This window comes from Thunnus thynnus, chromosome 14 (genome assembly GCF_963924715.1).
Source record: "Thunnus thynnus chromosome 14, fThuThy2.1, whole genome shotgun sequence".
Taxonomy (NCBI): Eukaryota; Metazoa; Chordata; class Actinopteri; order Scombriformes; family Scombridae; genus Thunnus; species Thunnus thynnus.
In genome coordinates, this window is record NC_089530.1 from 14,533,118 (window position 1) to 14,542,027 (window position 8,910).

The 8,910-nt window shown below is 39.5% G+C and overlaps 1 pseudogene; it reads right to left on the reverse strand.

The window, feature by feature from the left end:
• Positions 1–621: 621 nt before the first annotated feature.
• LOC137197560 (ATP-binding cassette sub-family C member 2-like) lies at positions 622–8,409 on the reverse strand (annotated as a pseudogene).
• Positions 8,410–8,910: the final 501 nt, after the last annotated feature.

Below are 8,910 nucleotides of genomic sequence, written 5' to 3' on the forward strand. Positions count from 1 at the left end.
AGATATGGTCCTGGCCTCTAGGGGGAGTGATTATGTCACACTGGCAAAGACACAGTGGGCTTGTATTCATTTCGCCTCCCTGGAAAGTGGGCAAAAGCAGGCAGCTGCAGCAGGGGGAGGTGACAAAAAGCTGCAGTCAAGATGGACGTTTTCCAGCAGCCCTCCCAGTCAACACAGGGAAATTAACATCCTGTCAGATCTGATCCTAATTTAATAAAATGTTATCAGACCAAACTATTTGTTCTCAGACTCCAATAACTGTTTTAATGATTTGCTTTTGTATGATAGGGAAGAATATTAAACCGAAATATAAACTATTTGTAATAATCATGACAACTTTTATTGTATTCTTGAACTTCCATATTACTAAATTATTTTACATAAAAAATAATAGATATACTAGAATTTTCAATATAAGGGTCAATATGATACGCATATGTCAGGTGGTTCCTCACCTCCATATCATGCCTTAAAACCATTTAACACACACCTACTCGTTGATTTTCCCTTACTTTAACAACCCTTTATTAAAATCAACTGAGCATTATTTGAGAAAGTATATTTATTGTTCACATACAAACATTATTTACAGAGTATGATTCTTCATATTGTTTCCTATAAATACAAATGTTACATTATTTCCTAACATCAAAGCACAATCCAGTTTTCAAAATCAAACAACAAAATATGAATTCATGAAATAGAAATTATCCTATAAAAACAAAAAAACAAAAGTCCAAAATTAGAGAGCTGTGATTTCTGCTCGTGTTATCCCAGCATCCTTTGCCATGGCATAGCAATGGCCTTGTTTTTCAAGCAGGTTGCTTGGAGAATCAAATTCCACAATTTATCAGCATCAAGCACCATTACCCTGCGGAGGAAGAACATAGACAAAACCCACTGACTGAGGAGTGTACAGAAGGAGTGTGTCATTACTGCCTGGCAGAGGAGGACCTGGTGAAGATAAACTTCCTGCTCTAATGTGAAACAGATGGATGTGTACATATTTGTGCAGAACATCTGAAAATACAGTTGGTCCAGAAACAAGGACAAGAGGGTCCAAGAGGATCCAGTCTACCTGAAAAAGGAATAATGCGGATAGATGGATGGATATATTGATGGAAAAAAGGATGGATAGGCTAAATCAGCAGTTTTCAATCTTTTTTTTTATATGGGTATTTTTCTCTAAATGCTCAACTCTGGTGACCTCCAGTGAAAATAAAGAGTTCATTCAGTCATTCATTCATTCATTCATTCATTCATTTTCTATTGTCAAAAAAAGCGCATTTACAAGGTTCCCCTCACTTTAAGGTCAGTTCCAAAAAAAACATAGTTAAAAACCTGTAGTCTACTTTCATAATATAAGTATAAATTATTGCCATTGCTTACTGCATTTCTTTCTCGATGTTGTGCTATGATGTTATTGTAATTCTCAACTATAACACAACATAAAGTTAACTGGGAGTTTCTTGCTTGCAAAAAGAAGGCCACGGAGCTCAAAACACACTACCATCCTCTCTGCATGTATTACAGCCTGTTTGATATGGAAGCACCTTTTCATGTGGAAACCTAACTCTTATATATGAAAGATTTGTTGAATACATTTATTGCACATAGCCTACACCACCTTTCACCCCTATCTTTAGGCTATGGCACTGCACACACATCCAGAAGAAGCAAAAGGTGACTTTGAAGTCAAAGAGATCTTTTCATGTCTGATTGTCTACAAAGATGCATGTAGGGGCTGAATTGCACCTCACAGCTGTGACCATCTGACGTCTGTCACAAAACAGGAGGCACCCTAACTGCTGGAACACCTGCTCCATTAAAACTGATACTGAATCAGACCAGCCCATTGTTTGAGACTGAAACAGAAGACAAAGGTCTGAAAAAAAAGAAACAAATACACAAATAATCTAATTCTATTCTAATTCTTACACAGCAAACTCCATCTGATGATGAAGACCGTCAGGTATGATTAAAAGCTCTGGAACAAGCAAGTAAGTTAAGCTGAGATTGTTTTGTCAGTTGTTGTTTTCAAAATTAAGAATGAAATACCAAACTCAACCTACAAGCCAGAAAAAACACAAAGATTTAACATCTACAGCTCATGACAACTGAGCAAATTCTGCTGACATGGATTGTTGTGATGGTTGAAAGCTCTGAAAAACTGAGTATGCAGACCTTGAGTTTAGATGATTTTGTCAAGTAAATAAAACTCTTCTATATGCTGAAAGTGTTGTTTAATCCAGTTTTTGTCAAACAGCAGTTTATCATTTTGATACTGTCATAATAAGTAAGGTGGTAGAACATGCCATTTTTGGTTTATTTGCTTTATATTATTTGTTTTATTGTCTTCTTTGACAACAAATTAATTTACTTCCGAGAGGAATTACCTCATGTGAAAACATTGCATAAATAATGTGTCATACTCAGTGGTGTGCAAAACAAAAGGTGAAAAAGAGTGAAGAAAGAAAGAAATATTATGTTATGTTCACAGGAGAGGAAGAAGTGCCAAAACACTTTGTAAAAACATTTTATGGAGCACTAACTCACCTGGAGCTATCCATGATGCTATGCAAGCGGTGGGCGATGGTGAGGACAGTGCAGTGTGAAAACTCTTTGCGGATGGTGTTCTGAATCAGGTTGTCTGTCTCCAGGTCAACAGCTGCTGTGGCTTCATCCAAGACCAGACCAGACAGAGCAGCTGCCTCTGCCCAATACTAAGAGGAGAGTGATATGTGTTGATATCTCAAAAGAGCATTTTTGGAGCACACATAAAATGGTTAAAATAAAGTACAATTGGACAATTATTAGCAATAGCTTCAAACATACTCCAGGTTTTTACCCTGACATATTATAGATATTTTAGGACCTTCTGGCACACTTGAGCTGAGCTTGAGCTGTGTTAGTGACATGTACTGACACCCAATTAGGCTTAGATTGTGTGCAGTGAACTTACAACACGTTCAATGACAAGGTAATTATCTGAAGATGCTGGAAATCACCACACTGGCAGGTGCTATATATGGTCTTGGTGTGCATGCTTAGGTAGGATTTGCACATGGCCAACATTTCATTTGATGCGAAAAAAAACAAAAGCAAATGGTTTTACCACAACTTTAACAGGGGATGGAACAACATTAAATATGTCTTTAACGAGACTGGAAGCTCAGTCCAACATCTCTACTTGATTACTAAACTCAGATATCAGATATCAGATTAGATTTGAATTGATTTAAATATATGTAGGGGACACAGGACAATTACTGAGGCAATGAATACTTAATACACTAGAAAACAATTGAATGATTAATGTCTGTTAGATCACACATACACATCATCAGAAGTTTGTAGGTTACAATTCAACATTTACCTGAGGTTCTCTCCCCCCTCTGCCACCTCATGTTGTAATCCTTCCTGCGGCCCTGCTACATAGTCCTTCAGATGGAAGAGCTCCAGCACTCTCCAGATCTCCTCATCACTGGCTCTGTCAAATGGATCCAGGTTCATTCTCAAGGTCCCGGAGAACAACACCGGATCCTATGCCCACAGGGTTAGGTCAGTGTACCATTTAGAACAGAATGCTGTGTGTGGGTTATAGTGTTTTTTTCATTTTGTGTGTATACCTGTGGTATGATGGTGAGACTGTTTCTGAGGTCATGCAGGCTGAGGGTGGAAATATCTATGTCGTCAATGAGGATACGACCTTCAGCAGCTTCAATGATTCTGAACCGGCAGTTGGTTAAGCTTGATTTGCCAGCTCCTGAACGGCCCACTATACCAATCTGGATGCAATGAGACAACATATCAGGTGAAACATATTTTTAAACATATCTTTATGCACTGCATGCTATGTTGAACACATGGCCCCCTTTCGGCGCACTGAACAGCTGTTCAACTCCTATGGAGAGGGAGTGGCTGGTAAAGCCTAGCCTAGCCTAGCTGTTTGGCTTTGTAAGTGCATCTCCCAAGCTATGCCTTGGTCTACGCCTTGTTTGTTCATAATGTTCTACCACTTGGACATGATGGGCTCCTTTTCAAGATCTGTGCTTGCAGGAGTGACTCCGGACTTCTGAAAAGGGTGGTGTGAGTGCCAGCTGTGGAACACCCTTATTCTGCAGATGCAGATTTAGATCATCTAATATTTATGTATTTGCATGTGACAAGTGAATAATGTATACATATATACACTCACACAACACTATTGATCCAGAGATTCCTCTATTCAGCAGTCTAGATAAAGCCTACATACTGATTATATATACAGACACACATACAAACCTTCTCAGTGCTGTGAATGTCACATGAGATTCCATGCAGCACCAGGTCTAAACCAGGTCTGTAACGGACCTTGTAGTTTTCAAACTGTAGTCTTCCTGCCTCAGGCAACTGCTATGTTGGACGAGTGTCAGTTACCCACTTGGCCTGTAGAAACACAGACACAGTGTTGTTTTTACTTTGTGAGGTCATTGCTAAGATTGTGTGTTTTTGTTTTGTTTATGTTAGGTGTGTATGATGTGGGTCTATATATATCTGGAAAATTAAGTTTATTTGTGTTATGATTATGAAGTTGTGACAAAGAAAGGTGAAAGTCCCTACTGGTGGATGTCTCAATATCAATAAACTGCACCTAAGGGAGCTACAGTGTGTGGACCTTCGTGTTTCTTTGTTACATTGTTTCATTGGTCCAGCACCTGTTTGAAATTTATGGGATGTGTGTGTCTACTACACTTCTGGATGTTGGAAAAGTTGCTATGGTGACCTATGACACATCTGTCTATGTTTGTCTTCTATGATTGTGCTTACTAGTTGTCAGCAACTAAAGCGCAATTCAAGAAAATGATGGTAATTTGATACCGTTGTCTGGTCTTTTTTAATGGGTGAAAATTAGCTCATGTTCGCAGAGTGGCTTGTAAAAGAACAGAGAAGCTCTCTATTCAACATACCTCATTCTCAATCTCTGTGTATTCACTCACTCTCTCCACAGCTACAATATTGGACTCCAATATGATGTGCTTGGATTTTTTAATGATTTGTGTTTCAAGGTGAATTTGCTGTTCAATATCTGACCTGTTTGACACTATCCACGGGTAGACACACTTGAGGTTTTCATCAATAGTTATTTCTGACAAGGTTGTCAGGTACACCAGGGCTAGACCCAAACGCACGACTCAAACAGTAGTTCCAAAAAACAAGTCTTTAGTAGCAGGTTTGGTACACGGGCAGGCAGTCAGAGAAGGCAACAGGACCAAAAAGGGCTAGGCAGAGGCAGAGTCAAAAAAAGGCAGATCCGGGGTCAAAAACACTAGAGACTATAACAAGGAGGATAATGCTGGAACTCTTGCGACTAAGGGCTAAGACGAACTGGCACAGGAAGCAGGGGTCACACAGACTAAATACACAAGGGGAGTGAGGGTCATGAGACACAGGTGGAGGACATTAGGGGATGATGACGAGGACAGGAGTGGGAAACACACAAGGGCAGGAAGTGGATCTGAAATGAGAGGAGAGTTAGAAACCAAAATAAAACAGGAAATGCAGGACTAAATGAGAGAAAAAACAAAACCTAAAGGCAGGATGATTCATGACAATTTCATTGTGTTTAAGAAATCTTTCTTGATGGCCATAGGCTCTTATCACCGACAAACCCGACACCGTCTCACCAAAGTGTGAGTATATAGGAGAGCGAGACACTGAGTCCAACCGACGCAGCTGCCTTGAAGTTGCTACATAGAAGCACTAGTTAAAGAGAGAGGGCAAGAGAAATCAACAGAAACACAGGATGGTTTAATTGGATTTCCTTAACAATAGGAACATATCCTTTTGGACCAGTATTGAGGAAGTTAGTGTTTTATTTAAAAAAAAAAAATTACAGTGATTTCAAGTGACCCACAGCAGAATAGAACAATCTAGATAGATTCCTCCATTTTTTTATTCATTCAATGGGAAATACCACATTTCCTGGCAGACAAGGAGAGAGTGCACGGGCAGAGGGGTTATTTAATTGAATATGTAAGTCTAGTCTGCCTGACTCATTGATCCTTTATCTGACTGAGGTTTGTGCAATTTAGAATCTATAGCCCCAACCATGGCTCTGAAATATCATTAGCCCAACTGCGCTGTGTGTTGATAAATCCATGGCGCTGTCCATGGTGCTGAAGTAGCAGACAGATTTTTGTCTGTTCTGTCAGTTTCGTCTTAGATTTATAATATTCTCTAAACTGTATACTACAAATACTCTTGTCTATACTATATTGTAGTCTATATACTAGTGTCATCTTCATGATCAAAGTGACAAGTAACAACATGTGCTTGTGGAAGAGCAAGAGGCTCATAGAGACACACTGCTGCCTGTAGTATTCCTATAATATTTCGATGATCATTCAGCAGTGTCTGTGCTGCTGAAAATACACCCCCATACCAAGCTACCTCTGTAACAAATTATTTTAGGGGATACATTACTACAGATATAGTTTTTACAATACATTTTTGGTGTAACCTGGGCTGCACTGACTGCACTGCACTCAACTGCTACAGTTACATAATTTGAGGTAAAGTTTTTACCATCAAAACTATGGTGTGTTTTGAAAAATAAGCATCATTAAAATACTTAATGTTAACTTCCAGTAAAAAATAGGCCTACACAAAATATGTATTTAGCCTAATAGCAGTTCTATTAAATTCAAATTATAATCACAATTATAATATCAATGTATTGGGCTAGGCCTATATGATAATCCTGCAGTCCCAGGGTTAGGGTTAATCCTAGCCCTCCTATTGGGCCAGCCCCATTAAAAAAAAAAACACAGCAAATGTGGCCAGAGACACCTGGGAAAAGGACAGTGTTAGAAAAGAACCTTTACAAAGAGCATCCATGACCTGCTGCTTGTGGTCTTTTTGTGAAGGCTCACTGACAGGACTCACCAGAGCCGTGGCACACTTTAAAATGAAGGTGGAGACGGACGTTAGGTAGGCAAACTTCCTCATGACCTTCAGTTCTTGCCCCCTAATACCTTCCACTTGCGCCTGGAAAGATGGCTCCCATGCATACAGCTTCAGAATCTGGTGGGAGGCAAAGGAGGAAGAGGGAGCAGTGCGGAGGACACAGGGAAAGGGTGGGAGAACAGAGGATAGCATTCATACCCTTAGAGTCCCCAACCTCCACCAATGATGGATGGTCAGCCTATACCCATTACCACTGATGGTGGGCTATTAACTCTGTATTTTTTGAATAAAGGTACTTACCTTGATCCTGTTGAGTATTTCATTCATGATTTTCAATCTCTTGTCTTTGGACTTCATATTCTCGATCTGGAAGGAGATAATGTAAATCAGCATGAATTGGATCCATGAATCCAAAAAAACTGGGAGTACAGAACTAAACAGTTATACTGCATAATGTTGCATCATTCCCAAATGATGAATGTTTTATTATTTATTTATCTGTTGCTTATTCTTAGAAAAAAAAGCTCTTGTCTGTATGTTCCTGTTTGTGTTTTACACCTCCATGTGTGAGTGTGGTTTAATCATTGGAAAATTGGTTGTTTTATTTATTTTTTATTTTTTTGAGCTTTCAAAATGTCCAATCAATTTTGATCTCATTCATGCTCTATATAAGAAAAGAGCTGCAGGGGAAAGGAAAAAGTGATTCTGACTCTGCCAATACATAAAATAGTTTGACAACATCAAAGGTGCAGTTATTACTGTATCCACACCCATATGAGATATTGAGTAGCTCAGGAAATTGCTCTTGTAGGATGCAAGCCAGGAAATATCCCTTTATTTAGTGACATCGTGTGATCGTCACATGTGCAGATTACACTCATGCAGCTGACAAGTTTCTGAGGAGGGTGTTGAAAACTGCAGGTGGTCATTTATTTCTCATGATGTGCAGCACTTTTTGCAGCACTTTCTGAGGTAAAGTAAGATAATTTTGGTGCGGTGTCACTCCTGTCAGTGTGATTATTTATTTTTCTTGCTGAGTGTATCACCTGTTTGATGAAGTAGAGCTTGGACAGGTGTTTTGTGTTCATGTGTGTCCTCCGGCAGAGAGCCACCAGGTGCCACGGGGCACAGAGCCACAGGAACCCCAGAGGGATCCAGACCAGCACTGTCTGCTCCACACATAGTGGGAGGTCTGGGTCCTCTCTATTCAGATATGAAGCATTCTGAAGAAAAAAACATACATATAAGGATTTGATTCATTATAAGGTCCATGCTGCTCTCCTAATCTCAGGGAAAAGTGAACGCAAACACACTCCCATCCCTGTACCCCAGGAGCTCACACTATATTACACTACTGGGACAGCTTACTCCTCCCTGATTAGATATTTAATCAACAGTGACTCACATGTGATTAAATCCTAAATCCCTGCTCACCGCTGTACGCACAGCAGCCTGTGTCATGTGCACTTCCGGAGAAGAGAGTGATGGAGAGTTGGCTGCTAATGGAGCGACATGAATTTGGAGTGAAAGGAGCAGAACACTGAGGGTTTTCATGTGTTATATGAACAAAAGACCCTGACACAGTGCAGAAATTGTAGTGTTTCAAAGTTTTTGAGGGGCTGTAAAAGCATTTCTTAGTGTTTCAAGCACTTGAAGTTATTTGTATCTGCTGTGTGAGCAACGTGTTATTAGGAGAAGCCTAGATCAAGTCACAGTCTTCACTCTTACGCTCAGGAGAAAATATAGGGTCTAACAGTACAGTCTGGAGAGATGTGTGCATGTGCTTCTGTTTTCTGGACTGCATGTGCAGGTGTTTATTTAAATTAAGGTATTTCACTCTTATCAGCTAAATGGATTCTTTGATAAATTTCCCCATGAGGAAAATAAAATCTGTTTTACCTACAAACTAAAGTCTATAGACTAAAGTTTACATTTCTTTCAACTGAAACTGAATTTCATCCA